We start from the raw sequence: 13,877 nt of genomic DNA, 5'->3' as shown, positions 1-13,877 counted from the left end.
AGGCACCCATAATGTAATAGTTAATATTGAATACCAACCTGTTATCTTCTAGAATACTATGGAAACAAGTCTCTGGCTACACCTATGAGGGGTTATATACAGAGAGAAGATGCTCTGACTGTCAGCTCCAGTAAGTGAGGAAAAAAGAGCTGAGCACCAGTATTTCTCTGTTTTCTGAATGGGAAAGCAATGTGGCCAGCTGCCTCACACTCTTGCTGCCGTGATTTCTCTGTCATGGTGGACTGTACCTCCAAACTGTGAGCCAGAATTAGCACTTCCTCCTTTAAACCATTTCTTGCCTGGTATTTTGGCACCTCAAAAAATAAACACTACATCTATGGTGCCAGTTTCAAAGATGTTCATGCCCCTTCTCTAAAATGTGGGAGTCTTTGCGTAGAACCTATGAACATCTACCAATCACTTATAATGGCTCATGCGATGTCAGTTCTATGTGCACAGTATTTATCCACCTCTCATAATAACTGAAGCAACAAAAGGACCTTGTATGTCTACACTCTCTACCTGTTGTCAGATATTTGTTTACACTGTGTGAAGATGAGGCACTGTGACTGGTTTGATACAGAGCTGAATGGCCAATAGCTAGGCAGGAGAGGACATGCAGGATTTCCAAGGGAAGAGAGTAACTCAGAATTAGATTAGAGTCTAGGCACCGGAGAGATGCCAGTGAGACACCAAAGAAGTCAGACATACAGTACAAAGAAGAGATACCTGAGCCAAGTGGCAGAATTCAGATTAATAGAAACAGGTTAATTTAAGTTATAAGAACTAGTTGGGGGAAAGCTTAACTTAAGGCTGAGCTTTCATAACTATAATAAATCTCTGTCATTATTTGTAGGCTGGTGTCCCCAGCAAGAAAGTATTACTGTATCTATCCACTACTCATAATAACTCCTGTAGCTCATGTAACATAAATACTGTGTGCATGGTATTTCTACTGTATTGTAAGAGTATGGTGAGGAAGAAAATGTCTACACATACTCAGTACAGATGCCCTTTATCTAGGTATTTTCTAGGTGCAGTTGATTGAATCCAAAATTCTGGAGTCAAGAATATGGAGGTATAATCATCACTGTGAAATCAAATTGAAATTATCAGGCAGTTGCTAGAAAGATATGGCTATTTTCATTCCAAATTCTATAAAAATATACACAAATAGTGACTGAAAGTGCTTCAGGAATCACTAAGAAAGATATAAATTTTCATATTTATTATTTTAAAATATTTTAAAACTATTGACATTGTTTTTTGTTATTGAATAATTCTTGGATGAAAGAGAATTTCAAACTAGTTAGGTAACAAAACTTAAACATATGTTTATGCTATTATGTTCCAGCCACAGGGGGCTGTTTCTGTTAATGATAAATTACATACTGGACATGTAAAAAGTTGTTTTGTAAATATAATGTTCTATTTTCCTCTAGTAACCTGCTCCAGGCAAGCTCTGCTGATCTCATCAAAGATGTTGCTCTCCAAGTGAGGACAGTGATGATGCAGGACATCTAGTTGCATCCAAGTCACTGTCCAAGAGCCTTATGTTCTTCGGATATCTATAAATGTGTTCCAATACAACATAAAAACTTACTTTAAATGTCATGCAGTGTGTGTGTTTTCACTTACATGGTTCTTAAGCTTGAAACATCCAGATGGCAACTTGTATTACTGTTAAAATCTGAACATGCATGTGAGTTTATCACACTCCTTGAGTTTGAAAAATTAAACTGTCCTACTAATGGAAACAGGCCCCCAGGAGCTCCTTGTCTTTGTTTTAGGGAAAAGGGAATAAATATATGCTATATTATCCTCAATATCTGGTCAGTTGCTCTTATGAAAAGGATAAGAATGAGGCCACTCTTCATTGTATGAAGTGCATACATTTTAACTTAGATATCTAAATAGAATTTTGTGTTTATAAAAATGAATTTTAAGATAAAAGGAGAGGTAAATTGCACATGCATATGTAGGTATGCATGTGTACATGTGTGTGTGTGTGTGTGTGTGTGTGTGTGTGTGTACAATGTATTGTTTGTACCAGCCTTTCATAGGGAAGGGTTTTATAATATCTTTAAAGTATAATTTTAATATTTAATCTGTTATTGAAGTAAATAGAAATATCAAATGCAAAATGACAACTTTATTTCACTGAGGAACCTGTATTTTTGACAGAATATAAGACATAGGAACATTAAGCAGAGAACAGAGTATTGGAGGTAGTCAAATAGCAGGCTCATCCACAGATGCCAGGCTGCATATGCATGGTAAATTACACAGAGAAGGACATATGACTGAATTAGAACTTGTCGGTACTCACATAAAGAGAAACATGAATCTTAGAGGAGATAATTTGTAAATCAAAACAATGCTGGATAGGTGTTTGGAATAAAGTCAAAATTCAAATCACATATGAATGTGGAAACAGACAAAGATTGGATTTATACTTTCAAATTTGGAGACAATTTGGAGATATGCATCACTCTAATTCTGTAATCAATAGAAATTAAAATTGGTCTAGAAGAGTCCACAGAATGATCAAGATGACAAGTCTATAAAAACAAAATCTCCTATCATGGGAGTGATTTTCCATGTGATATTCTCATCCTGAAGTTTTCCTTTCTTGCAACCAGCCTTAGAAGGCGGTCAATTATGCCTACCTCAGAGTTAATTGTAGATGTAACCAACTGTCTTATTAAATAAGAAACACAGAACCAATGTAAAAGAGAAAGCCAAGAGGTTAGAGCTCAGAGCTAAAATCTCACCCTTCCTCCTGCGGTGGTCCTAGCTTCCCGAAAGAGACCTATTTCCTGTGTGTATATCTTTAAATAATCTTTCTGTTCTGCCTTCTCATTGGTTGTAAACCCAAACACATGACTGCCTCATCACTGCCTGTAAGTACAGCCCTCTAGGTCTTAACGGTGTATGTCTCCAATGCTGGCTATATCCCTGAACACACAAAGATCTATGGGATTAAAGGCATGTGCCACCACCGCCACGCTCTTTCTATGGCTCTAATAGCTCTGACCCCTGGGCAACTTTATTTATTAACATACAATTAAAATCACATTTCAGTACAAATAGAATACCACCATAGTTAATTGTTTTGTGAAAATCGGTTTTGAAGAGGAGTAGCCGTAGATGTGCATGGGGACATGCTGTGGAGGATGTGGAAGCACAGAACTAGTGGACATGGGCTGGCTCTGCATCACAAGTCTTCCACTCTTCTAGCTCTGTTTCTCTGAGCAAACTTGTGAGCAACTTTGTATATTACTTCCTTGAGTCTCTGAAATCATCATACAAATAATAAGGAAGCAATCTCAAGGTGTCATAGTGAGGATCAAAGTGAAAACCAAAACATATTACTGTACTTCATGACTCATAAGTAATCTATAAATGTTTGCTGTTATCATTTCATTGTGAATCAAAATTGAGTGCTAGCAAAAGGATCATGAAGGGCATGAGTACTTAGGAATTAGAAATGCTGCAAGGATATGAGTGTAAATGTCACAATAAAAGGTAAAGAAACAACATGTTTTCGTTTTTCACCATGTTGACCCTGCAAAGCAACTCACATAATTATTTTCCAAATGAACCCTGAGAGATTCCTACCAGGACGACCACTGTGCAAGTTAGTGACTATATCGGTACTTGTTTGTTGGTTTGTAGTTTTTTGTCAATTCAATACAGGCTGGAGTCATTTGAGAAGAGGAAACCTCAACTGAGAAAATGCCTTCACTAGATTGGCCTGTGGGCAAGAATACGGAGTATTTTCTTGATTAATAAATTGATTTAGATGGGCCCATTTCATGGTGGAGCAGTGTAAAATTGTGCAGGTGCTGCTGAGTTAAATAAGCAAGGAGCCATAAAAAACAATCAAGTCAGTATCATTCCTCTGTGGTCTCTGCTTCAGTTCCTGCCTTGAGTTCCTGCTTGACATTCCCTCAGTGATGGATTTTGCCCTGAGAGATGTTTATTAAAAAAATAAACTCTCCCCCCCACCCCAAAATTGATTTTGATCATGGTGGTATATCACAACAATAGACACCATGATTAAAGCATTAAGTGACAATGTGGATCTTCACATTCGTCAGGGCCTCTTAGTCTTAGTTTTACCATCTTCTCTCATGGCCAGCTGTGCAGGAGTCACTAACTTGTTTCTGGTGGCGGTGACTACTTGTCAGATGGCTCCAGCGCTGTGAAGGAAACTCATACAGCCTTATTAGTGAACACACTGGAGGGGAGCATGGTTGATGATGATAGAATCATTTGCTTTACACAGGATTTCAGTGCATCTTGGTTCAGAAGCACAGTCAAAGGAGCTTCTTGAGCCCAGTTTTCTCCCTGGTCTCCCCAGACCAGCTTTTCATGAATGTATGTGATACATCTGCTGCTCTCCGTGATTTTTTTTTTAATCCAAGCATCAAAAGGAGAAGGAGCTAGGAGTCCTACATCTTGATCCACAGACAGGAAGCAGGGAGCTGTAATACTGGTTGCAGTTTGAGCATAGGAGACCTCAAAACCCACCCCCACAGTGACATACTTTCTCCAATAAAGCCACACCTATTCCAACAAGGCCACCCCTCCTAATAGTGTCACTTCTTTGGGGGCCAATTTCTTTCAAACCACCACAATCTGCATGTGCTGTAGAGAGAATTTTCCTTGGTTTGAGATGAGAACTACACTTTTCTGTAGGTATAAGGACAAATATTTAGAGTTTAGGTAGAAATTATGCTGATTTGGTAAAGTGGTGGTTGTGGGCTTTCCTCCTAGATCCATGACCTCACTAGCCCTGGGTCATTGGCTAGGTTTCCAGTACTAGGCAGGATTTCCCTCTTCTTGAATGGGTCTTACATCCATTATAGAGCTGTTAGTGACTATCAAGGTATATGTGCCACTATGGCACCCTTAGTGTTATCATGCCATGCTAATCTTTGTTGTGATTCACAGGCATCATAACTGAGTAGGACTGTTGGGTGTTTCTCTTCTTTGGATGTTTGTGTGGTACCATGAAAGCTAGTCCTCAGGGTCATGTCCATTCTGTCTCAGGGTTCTCTGGGGACTGTTTCTGGTTTATGGTATCTTCAGCAATAGAGACTTACCTTGCATCTCCAGGGGTCACAACTAAGGGCAATAACAACAGCCTGTAATGTTTTGGGGAGTTTCTTGGACAACTCTGACTGACAACTCAAAAGAGTGCTTTTCATGTTTGCTGTTGAGGATTTTTTTTAAAACTTTTATTATTAAGAAATTTTCTATTCATTTTATATACCAACTGAAGATTTCCCTCTCCTCCCTCCTACCTCCCCTCAGACTTCTCCCCCACCCCCACCCATTCCCATCTCCTCTAAGGCAAGGTCTCCCATGGGGAGTCAGTAGAGCCTGGTACATTCAGCTGAGGCAGGTCCAAGCCTCTCCCCCTGCATCAAGGCTACACAAGGTGTCCCACCATAGGCATTGGGCTCAAAAAAGCCTGCTCATTCACCAAGTTGAGGATTTTTATTAGGTGGTCTTTGGCTCTTGGAGGGAGCACTGTCAGCCAAGATAAAAAAAAATTTCACTTAAACTGTGTATATTTACACAAAGAATTATGTGTATTATTGGTTTTTTTAGTAGGTGGTTAATTGTATGAATTCTCATGACTTTTTCAGATATCCTTACTATTTTTTACCCATCTTCCTTTCTTCATACACTCTCCACATATATCTATCTATCTATCTATCTATCTATCTATCTATCTATCTATCTATCTATCTGTCTGTCTGTCTGTCTGTCTGTCTATCTATCTATCTATCTGTCTGTCTATCCATCTATCTATATTCCCTTCCTAATTAGACCTCTGCCCATCTTCATTTACCCCATTAGATCACTCGTACCCTGCTATTTTCTTCTCTATTGCTATCCATCCCACTACCCCAGCAATGCTTCCTTTCTTACTTTCCTGGTTTCTGCAGTTACTCCAGGATAGGTACTTATATCTGGAGATTTGGAGACAGAAGCATCTGATGAAACAGAACATGCAACATTTGTCTTTATGGGTTTGGGTAACCTCACTCACTCAATATCAGATATATTTTAAGCTAAATTACACTAAGGAAACAGGTTTTGGGGCTTGAGGAATTTTGCATATATGTTGGAAGAGAATCACAAAGAGAAAATAATTAGAGAACAAAAAAAGAAAAGTTATAATCTGGTGTCAATTTGTATGTTACAGAGAGGATAATTAGGCTAGGGTGATGCAGGTGTGAGGGATTACTCTCAATCAAGTATCCAGTTATAACTTCACAGAGGGTGTGAAATTAAACTGGGCTTTGCCAGATGGATTGATGTGGAGAACCTAGGAAGGCAATAAACTTAGACATGACAGTGTTTCAAAGATGAAACATTGTAAAGGAATAAAAAAATTAATAATGGCATTTGCATGCCATGAAGCAATATGGCTGAAGCAACATTTAGAACCAGGGAGTGGCCCACCAGCTGTAACTCAGTATTGTTCATATACTTCACAAGGTATTTTTTCAATATAAAGTGATGATTTTGGACAAATCTGTGGTAAAACTGGAGCCAAATATTGACTTAATAATTAAATTCCACTTCTGCTACTTATTAACTGAGTAAGCTTGACAAGGTATATAAACCCAGTTACATTAGTCTATTCTACCCATTTCTACAGTAATAGTGTGTGTTGATCTAATGCATATTGTGAGAGTCAGACCACCAGTGCTAGCGAGACATAGTGCCTGCTACACAAAAGAGCCCCTGAGTGCCTGCCATTTTTACCCTGTCATAGCTGTTGGTCTTCTAGTGACCCTAGAATTCCAACACTTAGAACACAATTAGGTTGACAAGTAGCATGGGAGTATTTGCAAAGTCTCAAAAAGCAAGAAGCTCATATCTACAGTGACTACACACTTCTGCTTCCTTGGGATATTTTTCTATTTACACCTGTGGTCATAACATAAATCTTAAAAGTGCCCCCTTTTGTTTCTGAACTAAATATCTATCCCTGGTAATAATTGTTTGTCTCTTAAGTGATGGAGAAAAGTAAAGGGCATGCAGCTTTTTGAGCAAGACTAATGATGAGGTCTAAGTGGTGTATTCGGCAGATATCTATGACCACGGCAAGCAAGCATCTTAGGGAAGGGAAGGTAGAGGTAACATCAGAGACACCACTGCTCCTGATAGCAAGGCAACATGAGCCATGGTGACAGTCACTGCGTGAGAACCAAACAACTAGGGCATGACTCAAGAAGAAATGATACCTTCTTCCTTCTAAGCCTCATCCTTGATCTTTTACCTTCTCTATCCCTGTCTAGGATTCCAAATCTCCTTACCACAACTCCTGGAGAGAATCACAATGTCTCATGGATCCCATAAACCACTCTTGCCTGTCCTCATAAGAGAAGGTAGGCTCCCCTTGACTCCTGTTGACCTAAGCCAAATGCTGTAAGTCAAAACAGAGCAAGATATATTTTCATGGGTATGACTGTCCCCTGTTCCAACACCGTGAATCAAACTTTATCATTCCTCTTTAATGTTTCAGAGTATCCTAGCCTCAAAGGGAGTAAACTTTGATGTGAAGGCAGGGAGGTTCTCACACCAGGAAATCTACTCATGTAAAAGGAGATAGGTGGGGTACATAATGGATAGGGAAGGTACTCTGACAGCAGGAAGCTCTTTCTGCTTGAATGTTTGATGGAATCACTGGGTAGAGAGATTCAGACACAGTTCTCTATCACTTAGGCAGATGCCTTGGGAATAGACTAGAAGAGAAGAGAGAGCAGAGACCAGAAGCTAGGTGTTGGTAATCCCAGAAGAGAGAAGTTGGGAAAGACATGAACAATACCTAGGCATGTATGTGTCTATGTGCTATGGGGTTTGTAGTGTTAAAGCCTTCCTCCAGTTTCCTAATGTGACTATTACAAGAGAACATTCTCAAACCTGTGTGATGCTTTAGTACCTGGGCACATTTTCTGGCACCGTGGAGAGGAACCAGACCACATATCTACATAATAGTATGAGCATCTCTGTGAGTTTGAGGCCAGCCTGGTCTACAGAGTGAGTTCCAGGACAGCCACGACTGTTTTACAGAGAAACCATCTAAAAAAAAATAGTATGAGCATCAGGTGTAGTTGTACTTGTTTCTACCAAACTGAGATGAAGCCTGGACAAGAAGAAAATCTGAAGCAAATGCTCTGGTCTGGGGATGCTGTGTTTCAAACATTTTATGCACAGACTAGCCACTGTCATGTCTGAAGGAAGGCAATCCCATTGTGATGTGTGAACTGGCTAGTTGTTTGGGGAGAAAATATCTTACAGAAAGCCCTGAACACATTAAGACTATAAACGTTCAGATAGCAAAGAGGAGCTCTTAATTTAAGGAATATCTGAAGGGAACTTTCTGGTAAAGCAAGGATTCCTTTTGTAATGTAAATGGACTTTCCTCTATGCCATTATCTTTTCTTGTGAGTTTCTGAATTGGGAAAATGCATGCCCACCTGTGCTTCATTCACCACGTACCAAGAAAGCAGAACATAATAGATGAGGAGCCTTAGGAATATTTCAGTCCTAGCAGCATGGTTCACTGCTGTCTATGACACGTTGTTAAATTATTGATACCAAGCCAGATTTTGGGACACAGACTTTGTTGTTCACAGCTAACAAAGCCACCAGAGAGAAGCTGTAATGAGAGAGCTGGGACTTAACAGTGATGGGGTGAAGCTTCTGGGCTACAAGTCCTTCCCATAATGGGAGAAGCCTACAAATTACCTGGACTGACCACTCTTGCAAAGAGAAAAGAGAAAATAGGTGCATTAATGAAATTCTTAGAACAGATGGCAAACTGTCCTTGGATTCTCTAGTGGGGAAAGGGGGAAAAAACTTCCAAAGAATATTTTATATGAGTGTCTCACACAGAACCACTTACTCTGAGGACTCACAGAGAGCTATCTAAGAGACATTCAGCTAAATTATTTAATAGAAGATGACAGAAAAGAATTAGAGAAAGAAATTTTCCTATCTCACTTTAAAACCACAATGCACTCTTCATCCACGGGTAAATCTCTGGGTCCAGATGGTTGCCCAACAGAATTTCAGCAAACATTTGGAGAGATAATAAGGCCTGTAACAGTAGATAATTACTCACTTATATATGGCTCAGTGCCCCCTCATCTACATGGGTTTCTATAGCAGGTTTTTGCCAAAAGAAAGCAAGCAGACCCCTGCTCTACATTCTCATTTGTAGCATTTTCCTGCTTTGCTCTGGACAGAGGCCAGGTAACTCCTCTCCATGCCACTGTTCTTAGGAAGAACTTTGACCAGAATGACAAGGTTGGCAAAGAGGAAACATCATGAAATGTAGTCACACTCGTGAGGAATACCTCCAGGAAAATGGGAAAGGGTGCAATTTAATTAAGAAACTGCATGAAAATAGAAGAGGATCGAGAGAAGAGGTTGAAGAGCAAAGAGAGAGGAGCAAGAGAGAGCAACATGGAGAAATACGATTATAATCTCTTATATACTTGGATGCAATTGTCTAAACAACTCCACATTCTGCATATGCATGAATCTTCAAAACATAAATTATAAAACAGAAGTGATGTAGCCACACCGCCACGGTACCACATGTGGTGTCAGCTTGGGATCAAGTCAGGTGTTGTTAAACTCCGGTACTCAATAGATCATCCATGTTTGAAGTGGTTCATTAAATGTTCTAAGTGGCCGCGTGGAGGAAAGAAAAAGCAGCAGCAGCAGCAGCAGCAGCAAGGCAGCAACAACCAAAACATCAAATAGTAGATCTGGGCCGAGAAAGGCTTCTTCCCACACTCCTCTCACTCACTCACCCAGGCAGAGCCGTGAAAGGTGGCATTTTGGAAATAGCTACCCAGAGCATAAAAAGCAAAGGTCACAGACATTTTCTTCAGGAACTAATTTATAGTCATTTTACCTGTAGCTTAATGAGGCCAGTGATCTCAGGAAGGACATGTGCTCCAGGGTTTAGGAGCAAGGGTGAGGCTCCACTGCAGGCCTCACTGACCAGAGTGGCTGTAAATGTCTCCACATTTACAGATGCTCCATTGAGATGGCAATCTTCAGCTCCTCCAGACTTTAACAGAGATGAAGTTACCCATCCTCTCACCAGCATAGTGACTTTCTCATTTAGGAGATAGAAAAACAAAAGTGTCAAGGGTCTTGCCATTTGGCGGTCAGCACACTGAAGAAACCAGGTCCAAGAGAAATAACTACTAGGTCATTTTGACCACAGCCAGCCCAAGCTGTCTCTGTGTTCACTTCAGATAGATTTGTAAGTTCCATGTGCCAGAAGCAACTGACGACCACTGATTTTTTTTTTTTAAGATAATAGATACCATTTAGTGAGTGCTTATGACATCTGAGGCTGACTTTGAACTCCTGATGCTCCTGCCTCAAACCTCCTGACTGTTGGGATGATAGGTATGAGCCAGGATGCCCAATGAGGACCAGACACTACCATACCAGTTTTGAGAACAGTGGCTCTTCCGTGGCTCTATTAGAATCCCTATGAGTCAACTTTTACAAATATCAAGAACACTCTATAAGATCAGCCTTACTTGAGGCTCTTTGAGACTAGAAGCTGTTACTAGTATATACAAAGGTCTTTTGGGTGAAAGCAACATGCATCCAAACTTAAGAACATTTTGGTTAAGAAGAAAAGTCTGGAAATGGAAAAATACACAAAATTAATGACAGGCTCTTCTTTCTTTCTTTTTAAATTTGGACTTAACAGAGGTATGAGGTGCAAATCTCAGGATGTACAGAAAGGGTCACAAGAGAAGAGGAAAAAGAAAAGAAACAGAGGGGTCACTGACAATTAACCAGTTCCCAGAGAAAATGAATCAACTGTATTTGGGCCTCTCTCTCTCTTTCATTCACACATTTGTCTGTCTTTCTCAATGTCTAAAAAACTATTTGAGGTATGGCTGAGCCATTTCTTATGTCCAATACCTTGGGTTCTGTCTTGAATATAACAGGATTTTAGATTTGAGGTCCATAAAAGAATGAACTTAAGAAATTTATAAGCCAGGTGGTGGTGGTGCATGCCTTTAATCCCAGCATTCAGAAGGCAGAGGCAGGTGGATCTCTGTGTGTTCAAGGCCAGCCTGGTCTACAAAGTGAGTTCCAGGACAGCCAAGGCTACACAGAAAAACTGTCTCAAAAAAAAAGAAAGAAAGAAAAAGAAAAATGAAAAAGAAAAAAAGAAAAGAAATTTTCAAAAGACTCTAAATTTTCTCTCTCACAGAACTTGGAACTCACAATGCTATCACTTTTTAGACTAAAGCTCTGGGATTCTGAGTTAAGAAATGTCCTTTGGGCATTACTGTGTGTCTTGAAACCTTCAGCTATGTGGCTGCATAAGTTTCATTGACCGACTAATTACCAACAATACCTGAAGAGGACAATCTACTAGGTCATTATCATTTGGTAGATTCCAGCAGAGGAAGGATGCTGCTTAGAGGACAGAGGTTTGCTCTTAGCTGTTTGGAAGGCAACAAAAGAAATTCATAATTCCAAGATTGTGAATGAGTGTGTGTGTGTGTGTGTGTGTGTGTGTGTGTGTGTGTGTGTGTGTGTGAAGTTGGACTAGAAAGCCAGGAAAAGTTCCCTATCACTGAAGTCCAGTGTGACCAAGGCTATCCTTATGCCAGACTTAGGGCCTCTGATCATCAGATCATATTAAGACGTCATTTGTGGCCCTCGCTTCTCTCAGTGTGTAAACTACTCAGTTATATCAATGGATGAAAACTGAAGATCAAAGTTTGACAATTTTCAGATCATTCTGAGAAGGGCCCAACCTATGTTGCAGTTCCAACTGCAGCTAGCAGGAAATCTCTGATGCTAGCATCTCCCTCTGTTATGGAATATTATTTTAAGGTATATTGCATTTGTTTATGCTGTGGAACATTTGTTCAATGATTTAAAGATGTGTTGCATTCTTTTATGTTGCATTTGTTTAACTCTGTGAAGCTGTGTTACTTTGCCTGTTTAAAACATCTATTAGTCTAATAAAGAGCTGAATGGCCAAAAGGGATGCAGGAAAATGGATAGGCAGGGCTGGCAGGCAGAGAAGATAAATATAAGGAGAAATCTGGAAGAAAGAGGAAGAAAGAGCAAGAAAAGAGGAGAGAAGGACATTAGAGATGAGCAATCCAGCCACACAGCCAGTCACAGAGTAAGAGTAAGGTAAAATTTACAGAAGAGAAAGGGAAAAATCCAGAGGCAAAAGGTAGATGGGGGTAATTTAATGTTAAGAAAAGCTTGCATGAAACAAGCCAAGCTAAGGCTAGGCATTTATAATAAATAATAAGCCTCTGTGTATGTTTTATTTGGGAGTTGAGTGATCGGGCCCACTAAAGAGCAAAAACAACCAACAACATCCCTCACCTTAATTTCTGCACTTGGCCAGTGCCCATCTTGACCTCTCATTATCTTGCAACTGAACTACCTTGCTCAAGACCATTGCACTGTCTTGCCTCCAACCCCAGGTGATACTTTCTTCTCTAGAATATTTATACTTAGTATATTTATCTGTCATCTTAAATTCTTTCCTGTATATTTATTTTTAACTCTTGGCCTTAATCTGAAAATTATTTTTACTTTCAAATCACAAGTTTAAAGTTACTCTCTGGCCCCAACATCCCATCTTTCCAGCTTTTTGTTCTAGTAGCTTTATTCCAAGTACTCATGTGAGCTTCTTTGACCTCTACTTGGTTTTCTATCTACTGATTATCTTGCTTTTCCTCTTCTTCCCTTTCAGTCAAGTCTTGATATGTCACAATAATTCATCCTACACAAAGCACTGTGCCCCCTGGCCCTTAATTTCACAAAACTGGCATAACTCCAGAACATCAATGAAATGATTGCTGGGAAATACCATGCTTTCCTGAGAAAATACCCCCAAAGCAGGGTGATATCAGTTTGAACTTAAGCTGTCAGCTTCTGCTGACCTCCTGAAATGATACTGTCAGGTACATTCTGCTGGGTTTACCTAGTCAGCTGATCTCCAGCTTGACTGTAACTTTTATGGAACTCCCATTTCCATAATTCTCCTTACCACCTTGTCTGCACTGTCCGGTTTCTGTAGATGACCTCTTCTTTCGTTTTTAGAGGAAGTAAATGACATCACACAAGAGTCAAAAGTCTGACTCCTCTATCCTCAACTGTCTCCATCTCTGCAGATATTATTACATGAGGGCATTGATGAGTCTCAAAGGCTGAGTCTCTACTACATATTCAACTGCAGCATAGTCTTCGCCATCACCTCTTTGCAGCAACCTGTGCAAGATCCTTGGTCTAATTAGCCCAGTTGTTACTTCAGAACACCTGCCCTCTTATGCACTGAATTTCATATCCAGGCATAATGACACTCACCTGTCCTTCCAACACTGAGATGCTGAGGCAGAAAGATAGGCAGTTTGAAACCAGTCCGAACCACAGATGAGGGCTGGTCATGAAAAAACAAATACAATTTTTAACCCCACTCCCATCTTCATTACTACATTCTACCCCATGATTTTTGTCACTTTACAACTAGAATTTCAAGAGCTTTTCATGTTTCAAATTCACCTGTTTCCCAGGAACTCGAGATATTTTATTTTGGTTAGAATACAGTATGGGATCTATGTTCCTGTTAAGTGTGTATTGCTATTGAGTATGGAACATACCCAGTACAAGATCTCTGGAGATTATTCATCCAGCTTGACAGAAACTTCACACTCACTTCACTTCCATACACCCAGACCTTGGCAACTGCCATTTTACTTTGATTCTATGGATTTGAAAATTTTAGATGTTTCACAACAATAGAATTATGCAGTATTTTCATGTTTGTA

Source organism: Peromyscus leucopus, chromosome 19 (assembly GCF_004664715.2).
Source record: "Peromyscus leucopus breed LL Stock chromosome 19, UCI_PerLeu_2.1, whole genome shotgun sequence".
Taxonomy (NCBI): Eukaryota; Metazoa; Chordata; class Mammalia; order Rodentia; family Cricetidae; genus Peromyscus; species Peromyscus leucopus.
This window is presented reverse-complemented; position numbering follows the sequence as displayed.